General features: G+C 39.2%; 1 pseudogene across 1 annotated transcript; it reads right to left on the bottom strand.

Moving 5' to 3' along the window:
* Positions 1-2,288: 2,288 nt before the first annotated feature.
* On the bottom strand, positions 2,289-2,953 carry LOC308514119 (SIN3-HDAC complex-associated factor-like; annotated as a pseudogene). The gene has a single exon. The product of its transcript is annotated as an SIN3-HDAC complex-associated factor-like (transcript).
* Between the last annotated feature and the right edge of the window lie 8,273 nt (positions 2,954-11,226).

Below are 11,226 nucleotides of genomic sequence, written 5' to 3'. Positions count from 1 at the left end.
ATAAAAATTAATTTTTTCTTGAACATTATCTTACCAGACACTGAATAACTGCACAAATTAATAAGTGTAATGCAAATAAACCTATTTTTCTTGTTCTCCAAAAGCAAAATACTTCCTGTTGTGCACACCAAACAAGTCAGTCCAAGACTAGTGATGTGGCAATCGGCTGCTGAAATATTCGCTGCTAGTATTAGTGGAGAGAAATGGTGTGCCTGTGCATAAAGGAAATGAATGCAACGTGATTGTAATAATTGGTCATTAGCGAATGTTGTAGTTTGTTAATAATTATGTATAACAGGATATTGTAAAAATTAAGTTACAAAATTTTTTTTTATTTTCTAATAAGACTAAATTTATTCAATAACCTAGTAAAAGTTTTGAGTATAAGTATTCAACAGTATAAAAAGTACAAAACAGATTTGTAGATTTCTAATATATTAATACAAAGTGCATGACTACATACAGTACATCCTACAGGCAAAGAGAGGTGGAAGGGAAAAAGAAGACTGTGGTTGACTGTGGTCTAGTAATAAATAAATAAATACAGAAGTAGAGATGATCCATATTAGAGTATATTCTACCACCGACACTGTAGCCAAAATGTACAAAATAAAAAAATAAAAAAAAGGACCATTTCAAAGTAACTCGGGAGGAAGAGGAGAATGGCTGAGACTCTTGCAGTACACCTTCGAGGCTGTGGGGGCGCCGCCCCAAACCACTGTATTGTCTGTACAGACGGTGGCTTGTAGTTTCTTCCAAAGGAATATAAAATTTTAAGTTTAGAATAAGAACTATAAAACTACAGGGTGCCCATAAAAAGTAGCTCACTCCTTATTGTTATTCATACTATCCAATTTTTAAAATCAGGCTTTAAAAATAAGCACCGAGTCATTTTATTATAAAGATAAGGTCGGAAAATGATCCTCCCTCATTCTGAAAAAGTGTGAACCGGTAATATTCTTCCTGAATTGATAGAAAAGAGGCAATGAGAGTACTTGGGTTTGAGTTCAAGGAACAGGCTTTTCATAAAAATTTTAGAACCGAAGGGCCCCACGTTCAGGATTTATCATCTAAAATCTCAATGTTCAGAAAACCTGACTACAAAAAGCCAAACCCACTCAGCATTAACACACCTCTTTTCTTTTACTAGCATTTTACTTTAATATAGTGGTGGGGGGAGACGCTAAAACCCTCATACATTAAAACAAGTTGAACAAACACTCTACACAGATAAAACCTTCACAAAGGTCAACTGAAGTAATCCAGAGCTAAAACTGAATTGTGTAGATTTTCAATGAAGTCACCGGTAAGCAACACGAGCCAAAGTCAATTATTTACACACTCGGCGAGCCCTCTGAGAAGCGTGCCCCCAGAAGCATCAACCTTTGTTATTTTTATGCTATCCTGAAAGCCTGCACATTTTTCAGATATCTGAACATGTTTCATAGAGTGTGTTCTCTCCCATGTGGTAAAATAAAGCTTTGGTACTATCTATATTAAGATTGCTTATCCTGAAGACTTGCTTGACATTTCCCCAAGAGGAGCTTCGATTCTGCTTTAGAAGTTTCATATAAATTAAAACCTTCATCAAATAGCAATATGAAGGAGGTGACACAGGATACAACATATACAGTCCAGTTACCTCTGTGTATATTTAGAAATGACTCCTTCAAGGTATTTGTACCAGAGAGCTTATTCTGTCCTGCTTAATATTCAGTAGTACAGGTTTGAATCCTCAGAACCTTGGCAAGACCTTAATATTTTAAAATTATTAACAACTACCTCGAGGGGCAAGTCCAGGTTACTGGTTTATGACAAATTCATGATCATGAAGGAAAACAAGTGTAGTCAGCCATCTTTAAAAATGCCCCAACCACTGCTTCTCAATATAGAAAGACTAAAAACTACGTACGTTTATCATACAACAAATCCCATCTCTGTCCCCTGAAGTCCCCCTAATTTCATTCACGAGAAGGGGATTTAAAAGAAAAAGACTTAAAGAGCACTTTACAGCAGCATTCAGCTTTCCTATGAAATACTCAGCATCTTAAATATTATGTACATGTCTGTTTTTCCTTTTAGTAAGCTAGACACTGGCTTCAGAGTTGGTGGAACTTGTGGAAGTGGAGGAAAAAATAACCCATTCGGAACTATTCTAGAAATTGTCTTTTGGCAGAATAGCAGGTATCCAAGTGAAAAACAGGAAGGTCATTTTGTTGCTGTGTTTTGGGTTTTTTTCCCCCCTAAAATTTCAATCATTTCCTGTTCCCCTTCTACATACACCTCAGTCACCACTCCTGGGTGGACATGGGCAGAGGCTCTGGGCTGGGCTCCTCCGGCTTCTCTGCAGCCGCCTTCTTGTTGCTGCAACAAGGCTTGAAGAGGTGAGTGTCAATGAGGACTTCCCCAAAGCGGCCTTTATAGATAATCCCACAACATATTTTCTGTCTTTTCCAGTACGTGAGATCTAAAAAGGAAAAAACTGGCGTTCTGCTGGAGTGCGAAGCCACCTCTGTATCTGAGCCCTCATCTGACTGGTTACTGTCGCAAGGAGACTGAGCTGGGAGGCACTTGAGGTGGTGCTGTGAGCGTCAGAATTAGGACGTTTAAATTCCTTCTGTAGTTTGCTGATCTGGTTGCTTTTTATCCTGTTTCCAGATAGAGTTTTCACTTTCTTTGGTTTCAGTGTAGTCTTCAGGCTGGGTCCTGCCCTTGCATCTACCACGTGATTCCAGTTTTTTTTGGATCCTGCTGGCAATTTCTTCCATCTTTTCACAAGCAGGACACAGGCATTACAGATGTCTCCTGAACGTGTCTCATGCAACCCAAAACAGCTCTGGAAATCCTCCTCATAGCGCTTACTGTCCGTGAATCGAGAACCGGAGGACTTAGCTCTGCAAATACAGCGGCCTCCTGGACTTCGGTACGTCTTCGGCTTGTGAAAACCGAACATCTTTTCTTCTAGGGGCAATAGTCTTCCCAGAACAGCCGTTCCACGCGCAGTAACGTTCCTGAGGCGCGGAGTGCACGCCAGGCCAGCCCCCCCGCCGCTCGCTCCCTCCTCCTCAACTGCCTTGTCTAGAGTTACAACATTTCTATTGAACATTTCTTACATACTGTTATATTGACTGGGCCGCAAAAATATTCATTGTGGGCCACCTGTGGCCCACAGGCCTCGAGTTTGACATGCTTGATTTAGAACAATGCCTGGCATACAGTGATATTTGTGTCAGCTAGTATTTTTACTTACTATTGACTTAGTGGTAAGATCCTTTGGTCTCGGTCAAAATTTTATTAACCATTAAACAGTTAAACTGACACTTCACTTAATCCAGGTGTCAAAGTAAAGATTTTCACATAAATTCCCAGGTAACTGAAACTCATCACTTTAAAATCATCACTTTAGAGAGCAAGGGAGAGGGAGATAGAAACATTGGTGAAAGAGAAACATCATCAATTGGCTGTATTCTGCATGCCCCCTACTGGGGACTAAGCCTGAAACCAGGCATGTGCCCTAACCAGGAATTGAACCATGCGACCTCTTGGTTCCTGGGTCAACACTCTACTGCTGAGCCACATGGGCTGGGCAAAAATATTTTTAGAAAGGAAGAAAGAGGGAGAAACATTGACAGGATGAGAGCAGAACATCCATGGGCTACCTCCTTGGTACATGGAATGACGCCCAATCGAGCAATACCTGCCAGGGCTAAAACACCACTTTTTTTTTTTTTAATATATTTTATTGATTTTTTACAGAGAGGAAGGGAGAGAAATAGTTAGAAACATCGATGAGAGAGAAACATCAATTAGCCGCCTCCTGCACACTCCCCACCGGGGATGCGCCCGACCGGAATCGAACCCGGGACCCCCCTGAGTCCGCAGGCCGACGCTCCATTCACTGAGCCAAACTGGTCAGGGCTAAAACACCACTTTTTGAAAAGTTATCACACATTTATCTGTTCTCTTAGCAGATTATCAAGTAAACTTTTTCTCTGACATTTGAGCTATTAAATCTTTGTATCATATTGCAAAGCTAAATGCTTAAATGTTACTGAAGTAGATATATAGGTTGTCTCCCAAAAATGCATATACCCTTTAGAGCTGATAGCTCAATTGTTGTTTCTTTTCAGCTTTAACCCATTGGAATTAATCATTATTCAAAATGTGTAAATATTTTGTGGGACACCCTATATCAGAGGTGGGCAACCCCTGGCACGCGTGCCAAACATGGCACGCCAGTAACTTTTGCTGGCACTCGAAACCCTCTCTTATAATCTTCCATTTACAATTTTTTTCTTAATATTGACTTTTTTATTTTTCAGATAAATTCAGTGTAGGTGCATCTTAGATAAATAAATAATTTTACATAACAAGTTATCTTAAAGACCATAGACATGGATTGACGAGAGAGGGGAAGGGCAATTTCTATGCCTCTGCCTTAACTCTCCCTGCCTTCCTAGATCCAACCAGTGTTTTGGTTTCATCCACATACGCTTGTGAATCTTTGTTCTCAGTGATGAATTTTGTTAAGTCTCATAATAGGAGTAGCCTGACAGATGAAAGTAGTAGCTCGTGCATCTCTCTGAAGGTCACGAAATATAAACCTGATGTAAAATCTGTCATCAGTGATGCAGCAGCAAAAGTCCCAGTGATAATATCCAACGGAGTCAAAGTTTTCTGTCGGACTATCAGTGTATATGTATACATTTAAAAAATGTATTTTCATCATCATATACTGTGTTTTTGTCGCTTGAATGAATTTCATTATTTCTTCAAGGTTCTTCGCATACATACGTACACCTGAAGAGATATCAAGTAGGTGTAACATGTTCTCAAAAAATTAGGGTTGGCATGCAGAAGAATTTTGAGTCAGAGATTTTGCTGGTTTTGGCACGCACTCACAAAAAGGTTGCCCACCCCTGCCCTATATAGAGCCATTACTCCATTATGTTCATTCGTGAACCTTTTTTCTAACTCCTTTGCTGTCAATGTTTGCCCTCAGCAATCTCTTGTCCTCTTCTGAAATCAGATTACCTGCTAAATTTATAAGTAATACTGTGTGAAAAAGAAGTAAATAAACTTGACTAGCTTGGGATGAGATGGGCCTTAACAGGCTTTTTTTTTATGGGTTCACTTTTTTTTTGTTTGTTTTTATTTATTTCAGAGAGGAAGGGAGAGAGAGAGATAGAAACATGTGCCCTGATTAGGAATGGAACCAGCGACCGAACTCCTGGTGCATGGGTGGAAGATCAACCAATGGGCAACATTCTTCCTGAACAAATATCATCTAGAGTTCTACTTCACATTTCTTGATTCCCAGATATCAGGTAATATTTCATGTAAAATACAAGTTACTTTACATGGGACAATAGGAACCACAAAGAACTAATCTGATTTCTTACCTGAAGTTAATTCCAAATGACTGACCCCATAATTTATGGCTGAAAACCATTTCAATTTTATCTTAAGGTAAAAATTGCATTTTCCAACTCTTTACTTTATTGCCATTCCACTATGATCATGCTCCATATTATTCCAGTACTCTGGTAATTGGTAGAATGTTTTCTATCTCTACCACATTTCTTTAAAAAAAAAATATATATATATATATGTATGTATATATATATACATATATATATATTTTAATATATCTTTATTGATTTCAGAGAGGGAGAGGGAGAAACATTAATGATGAGGGAGAATCTTCAGTTGGCTGCCTCCTGCACGCCCCCCACTGGGGATCAAGCCGGCAATCCGAGCATGTGCTCTGACCAGGAATTGAAGTGACCTCCTGATTCATAGGTTGATGCTCAACCACTGAGCAACCCCAGCCGGGCTCTACCACATTTTCTTTTTCTTTTTTTTTTTAACCACATTTTTTTTCTTCTTTTTTTTAAAAATATCTTTTATTGATTTTTTACAGAGAGTAAGGGAGAGGGATAGAGAGTTAGAAACATCGATGAGAGAGAAACATCGATCAGCTGCCTCCTGCACACCCCCCACTGGGGATGTGCCCGCAACCAAGGTACATGCCCTGACCGGAATCGAACCCGGGACCCTTAAGTCCACAGGCCGACGCTCTATCCACTGAGCCAAACAGGTTAGGGCTTAACCACATTTCTTGACAATCATGGATGATTTCAAATTCCACAAAAACAATCCATTCAGCTTCAGAATGCTTTAGTCTTTTCAATTCCAATTAGTTTCACATCTCACTTAAGCATCCTACTCCCCACGGTCATTCCCAACTTTTACCACTTTAAAAAGTTCTTCCTCAGAAATCCAATATTCTCAGACCAAAGTATTTTTTACATAATACATAAACATACTCTAGGTATAAAGGATTAAAATAAGTCCTTTTCACCACTACCCCTAAAATTTCACCCCTTTCCCAGAAATAACCACTAAAAAACATTTTACAATGTCCCATTCATTTTCTATCCATTCCATACACATACAATGTATACATTCCTGTTTTGTAAAAACCTCAGTGGAAGCACACTACAGAAAACTTTCAAAGTTTTCTGATTTTTGTTTTGGAGAACTTTTTGAGTCAATACATTTACTTTACCGATCATGAGTACACTCCATTAATGGTCATTTGGATTGTGTCAATGTGGCTATTACATGTAATATTGAATTTTCAAGAGAGCTTGCATACGTCATTATGTACACCAAGTATGTCAAACTCGCGTGCAGCCTGACGGCTGTGAGTTTGACATACTTGGCCAGGAATCTACTAAATGTAGAATCCTAGAAATAAAATGTTGGCTTAAAATTATGTTCGTTTAAATGAGATTCTGCCAAATGGCCTTCTAAAACCATCTTGCTAATTTACTAGATCCCTAGAATCCTTGCCAAAACTTTTAACTGTGGCTATTGTTAAATGAATGAAATTATGCCCTGGCCGGGTGGCTCAGTCGGTTGGAGTGTTGACCCATACACCAAAAGGATATGGGTTTGATTCCCAGTCAGGGCACAAACAGGAAGCAACTGATTGATGTGTCTGTTTCACATCAATCTTTCCCTTCCTCTCTCGCTCTAAAATCAATAAACATATCCTTGGGTGAGGAATTTTTAAAAATGAATAAAATTACTTCGATTATACTTGCATTTCCACAACTTAATGAACTCAAGTATCAGTTAAATTGCAAATTCCTGGAATTCTTTCATGTTTATTGGTCATTTATTTCTTCAGTGAATTCCCATTTTTCCCATTACCTTGTCATAGTGATTGTGATCTTCAAATGCTGTTAAATGTCTTAAGTATTTTCTTCTATCACTTATCTTTTAACCTAATGGTATCTTTGACCTATGTAGTTTTTTTAAATTAATTTTTAGAGAGGAAGGGAAACATTGATTTGCTGTTCCACTTATTTATGCATTCATTGGTTGATCCTTTTATGTGTCCTGACCGGGGATTAAACCCACAACCTTGGAGCATCAGGTAAGTGCTCTAACCAAGCTACTCGACCAGGGCAACCTATGTAATTTTTTTAAAAATATATTTTGATTTTTTACAGAGAGGAAGGGAGAGGGAGAGTTAGAAATATCGATGAGAAACACCAATCAGCTGCCTCCTGCACACCTCCTACCGGGGATGTGCCCGCAACCAAGGTACATGCCCTTGACCGGAATCGAACCTGGGACCTTTCAGTCTGCAGGCAGACACTCTATCCACTAAGCCAAACCGGTTAGGGCCCTATGTAATTTTTTTTAAAAAATATATTTTATTGATTTTTTACAGAGAGGGAGAGAGATAGTTAGAAACATCGATGAGAGAGAAACATTGATCAGCTGCCTCCTGCACATCTCCCACTGGGGATATGCCCGCAACCAAGGCACATGCCCCCGACCGGAATCAAACCCAGGACCCTTCAGTCCGCAGGCTGACGCTCTATCCACTGAGCCAAACCAGTTTCGGCATGTAATTTTTAATGTTAGATTTGTTAACTTTTACTTGTACCTTCTAGATTTTCTGTATCATGCTTAGAAGGATTTCCCCCATCATTAGGTAAGAATTTGATTAATGAGGCCCTGGCTGGGTAGCTGTTGGAGAGTTGTCCCAATATGCCAAGGTTGTGGGTTTGATCCCTGGTCAGGGTACATGCAAGAATCAACCAGTAGGCCCTCGCTGGTTTTTCGCTCAGTGGATAGAGCGTCAGCCTGCAGACTGAAAGGTCCCAGGTTCGATTCTGGTCAAGGGCATGTACCTCAGTTGCAAACTCAATCCACAGAAGGGGCCGTGTAGGAGGCAGCCAATTGATGATGTTCCGCTCTCACTTATGTTTCTATCTCTCTATCCCTCTCCCTTCCTCTCTCTCAAAAAAATTTTTAAAAAAAATCAACTGGCAGGTGCATGAATAAGTCGAACAAATTGATGTTTCTCTCTTTCAAATCAATAAAGCCCTGACGGTGTGGCTCAGTTGGTTGGGCATCCAAGATTGCTGACTGCATCACCAATAGGTGGCATGCAGGAGGCAGTGATGGATGTTTTGCATCACGATGTTTTTCTCCCACTCCCTCTAAAAATCAATAAAATTTTTTTAAAAAGATTAAAAGTAAAAATATATTTAGAAAAGAATTTATTTATTTTCCCATGAGTGGACCAGGAACTACCTGCATCTGGTAATCACTAGCTAGATGGAGTTATCTAAAACAGTGATTGTCAAACTTTGAATCAGAATCACCTAGAAGGCTTAAGATAGCTTACTGGACTTTACCCTCTCAAGTTTCTCATTGAAAAGTCTGTTTGGGGGCCCAGAATTTACATTTCTAACCAATTTCTAGGTGGGACTGATGCTGCTGGTCTGGTGACCACACTTCACTGATCTCAAGTATCAGTTAAATTGCAAATTTCTGGGCCCAACACGCACCTAATAAAGCCTTTGTCGAGACCTAGGAATCCACATTATCAGAACCCCATGATTTTGGCAGTTTGAGAACCACCGGGTTCAAGATGAGGCAGAGGGCTAGAGATAGGGAAGGAACTAGAGCTAAAGGCTAATTAGCTGTGAGAAAAGAACAATGGTTGAAGGACTGGTATACTCCTCATGAAAGCTATTAGTTGCAGGGGAAGCAGCTTTATAGTTATCCCACTCCTGACTTTAGGATCATCATGATACAGCCAAGGGGATGGGCTGCTAAATATAGTCTGCAAGTAAAGGTCACTGATACAAGGCTAAGAAATTGAGGCCGGAGTTTTAGATAGGTTCTTCACAGAAACAATGAAATTATCCAGGTTGACAATGTAACTTAACAGCAAATGGCATGGCTTGTTTTTCACTTTGGAAAAGACTGCTAAGTGTTAAGAGCAAAGCAAGCCCAGCTGGTGTGGTTCAGTGGTTGAACGTTGACCTATGAACCAGGTCAAATTGATTCCTGGTCAGAACACATGCCCAAGGTTGCAGGCTCAATCCCCAGTATAGGGCGTGGAGGCAGCCAATCGATGACTCTCTCACCATTGATGTTTCTCTCTCCCCCTTCCTCTCTGAAATCAATTAAAAAAAAAAAAAAAAAAAGGAAAGGAAATAAAAAAAAGCAGACTGGCAGACTTAGATGTTATCACCAAACCCTATTTGACCACCTACATATCTCTGGGATCTGCCTCTCCAGATCTCTCTCCTAGTACCTAAGTTTACCTTTTGCCATTTAAATTCTTGCACTAACTTGTTTCCTTACCTCCAGACCCACTCACAAAACATTACCCACACTATAATATACCTGAAATGTATTTACTGAATCATGTCAGGTGTCCTAAAGGGTAGAGATTTGTGGTGATATACATCCAATAACCAATCATGTGTGGTTAATGTCTAAGTCCACAGGCCTGAAAAGCATATACAAAGATAAAATAATTTAGGGGTTACAGTAGACAAGGTACCTGCCTCTTCTCTCCATCCCAGCCTATGATCTCAAGTCTGGTCCAATGCTGGGTGAGGCATGGGTAACAGCTTTGTTTGATTTTGGCATATAAGGTCAGTTCATTATCACTTGTTTCTTGTCAAAAGGATTCCTGCTAAACAGAAATTAAAACTAGCCCCAAAACTAAGTTGGTAAATAAAATCTTTGTGCTACTATAGCAACTAATTGTTTTCCCCTTCCTTGAAGGTAACTTAACAGCTTAAGAAGTTGAATATAGCACTTTTATCACTGCATATCAAAATGTACAAAAAATATAATAGATGTTATCATTCAAACTTAAAACCATTCAAACGTTTTAACACAGATTTTTAAAATTAAAGAACCTTTAAAGACAGATGGAATCAGAAATCCATCAAGCTATACTTTAATGCTATATAGCCTAGTGGCTGGCGGAAAGCCAATGAATCCTTAATAAAACTCTTTAACTTCCATATCTGACACACAAAAACAGTTTTCCATTTTTGGCAATTATAAAACTGGGGAGATCCCAGCTGGCTGAGGATCTCGGACCTCATTGTCATCCTAGCCTTTCAATCCTTCCCTGAAGCTCAATAAAAAATGGTTTGATCCTCAACCCTCAAAAATAGTTTTTCAAGAGAATCAAACTAAAAATAGGATTTGGGGGTTTTATTAAGCCCTCCCCTGAAGCTAAGAACTGCATGACTTATCAGTTATACTGATAATGTTGGCATGCTCCAAAGCAAGAAAACCATGTTAAAATTTCAAACCTATCTCCCAATTCGGAAAAACCTATGGCTCTGAGGAAATTGCAATCCCTTAGTAGAATCAGAACCCGAGTTACTCCTGTAACATAACAGAGTTGAATGTCAACTGTTGAATGTCAAGGGCTCCTAAAATGCAGGAAAATTTTTCTCATTGTAGCCTTTCAAGAATATGGTGTTGAATATCATTTTCAACAGCCATAACAGGGGAAGGAAAGAAGGTTGTTTTATGATGTATCTATATCTATTACTGCACTTCCAATCTACCAAGTTTTTGTCCAATATTTGTCCCCCCGACCTAGCCTGTGAGCTCTGAACACAGCAATCACCTGAATGATTAATCTTTGTATCCCCAGCACTTAACATTTCCTGCAACACAGGTCTGATACAAAGAAGTACTGAAATATGAAGCATTTCTATGCTATGACAAATACACAGAAGCTGAAGGGAATAAAAAACTGCCAAAATGCAGAAGCTCAAAGATTTAGGAGGACAACACATTTAGTTTTATTTCAATCAAATCACAACACTTTCTTTTCCAACTACTGAGAAGTGCATCTACAATTTGCTATTACAGATC

This window comes from Myotis nattereri (assembly GCF_964212035.1).
Source record: "Myotis nattereri genome assembly, chromosome: 2".
Taxonomy (NCBI): Eukaryota; Metazoa; Chordata; class Mammalia; order Chiroptera; family Vespertilionidae; genus Myotis; species Myotis nattereri.
Note: the sequence above shows the minus strand (reverse complement) of the source record. Positions and strands in the feature narration are given on the sequence as shown.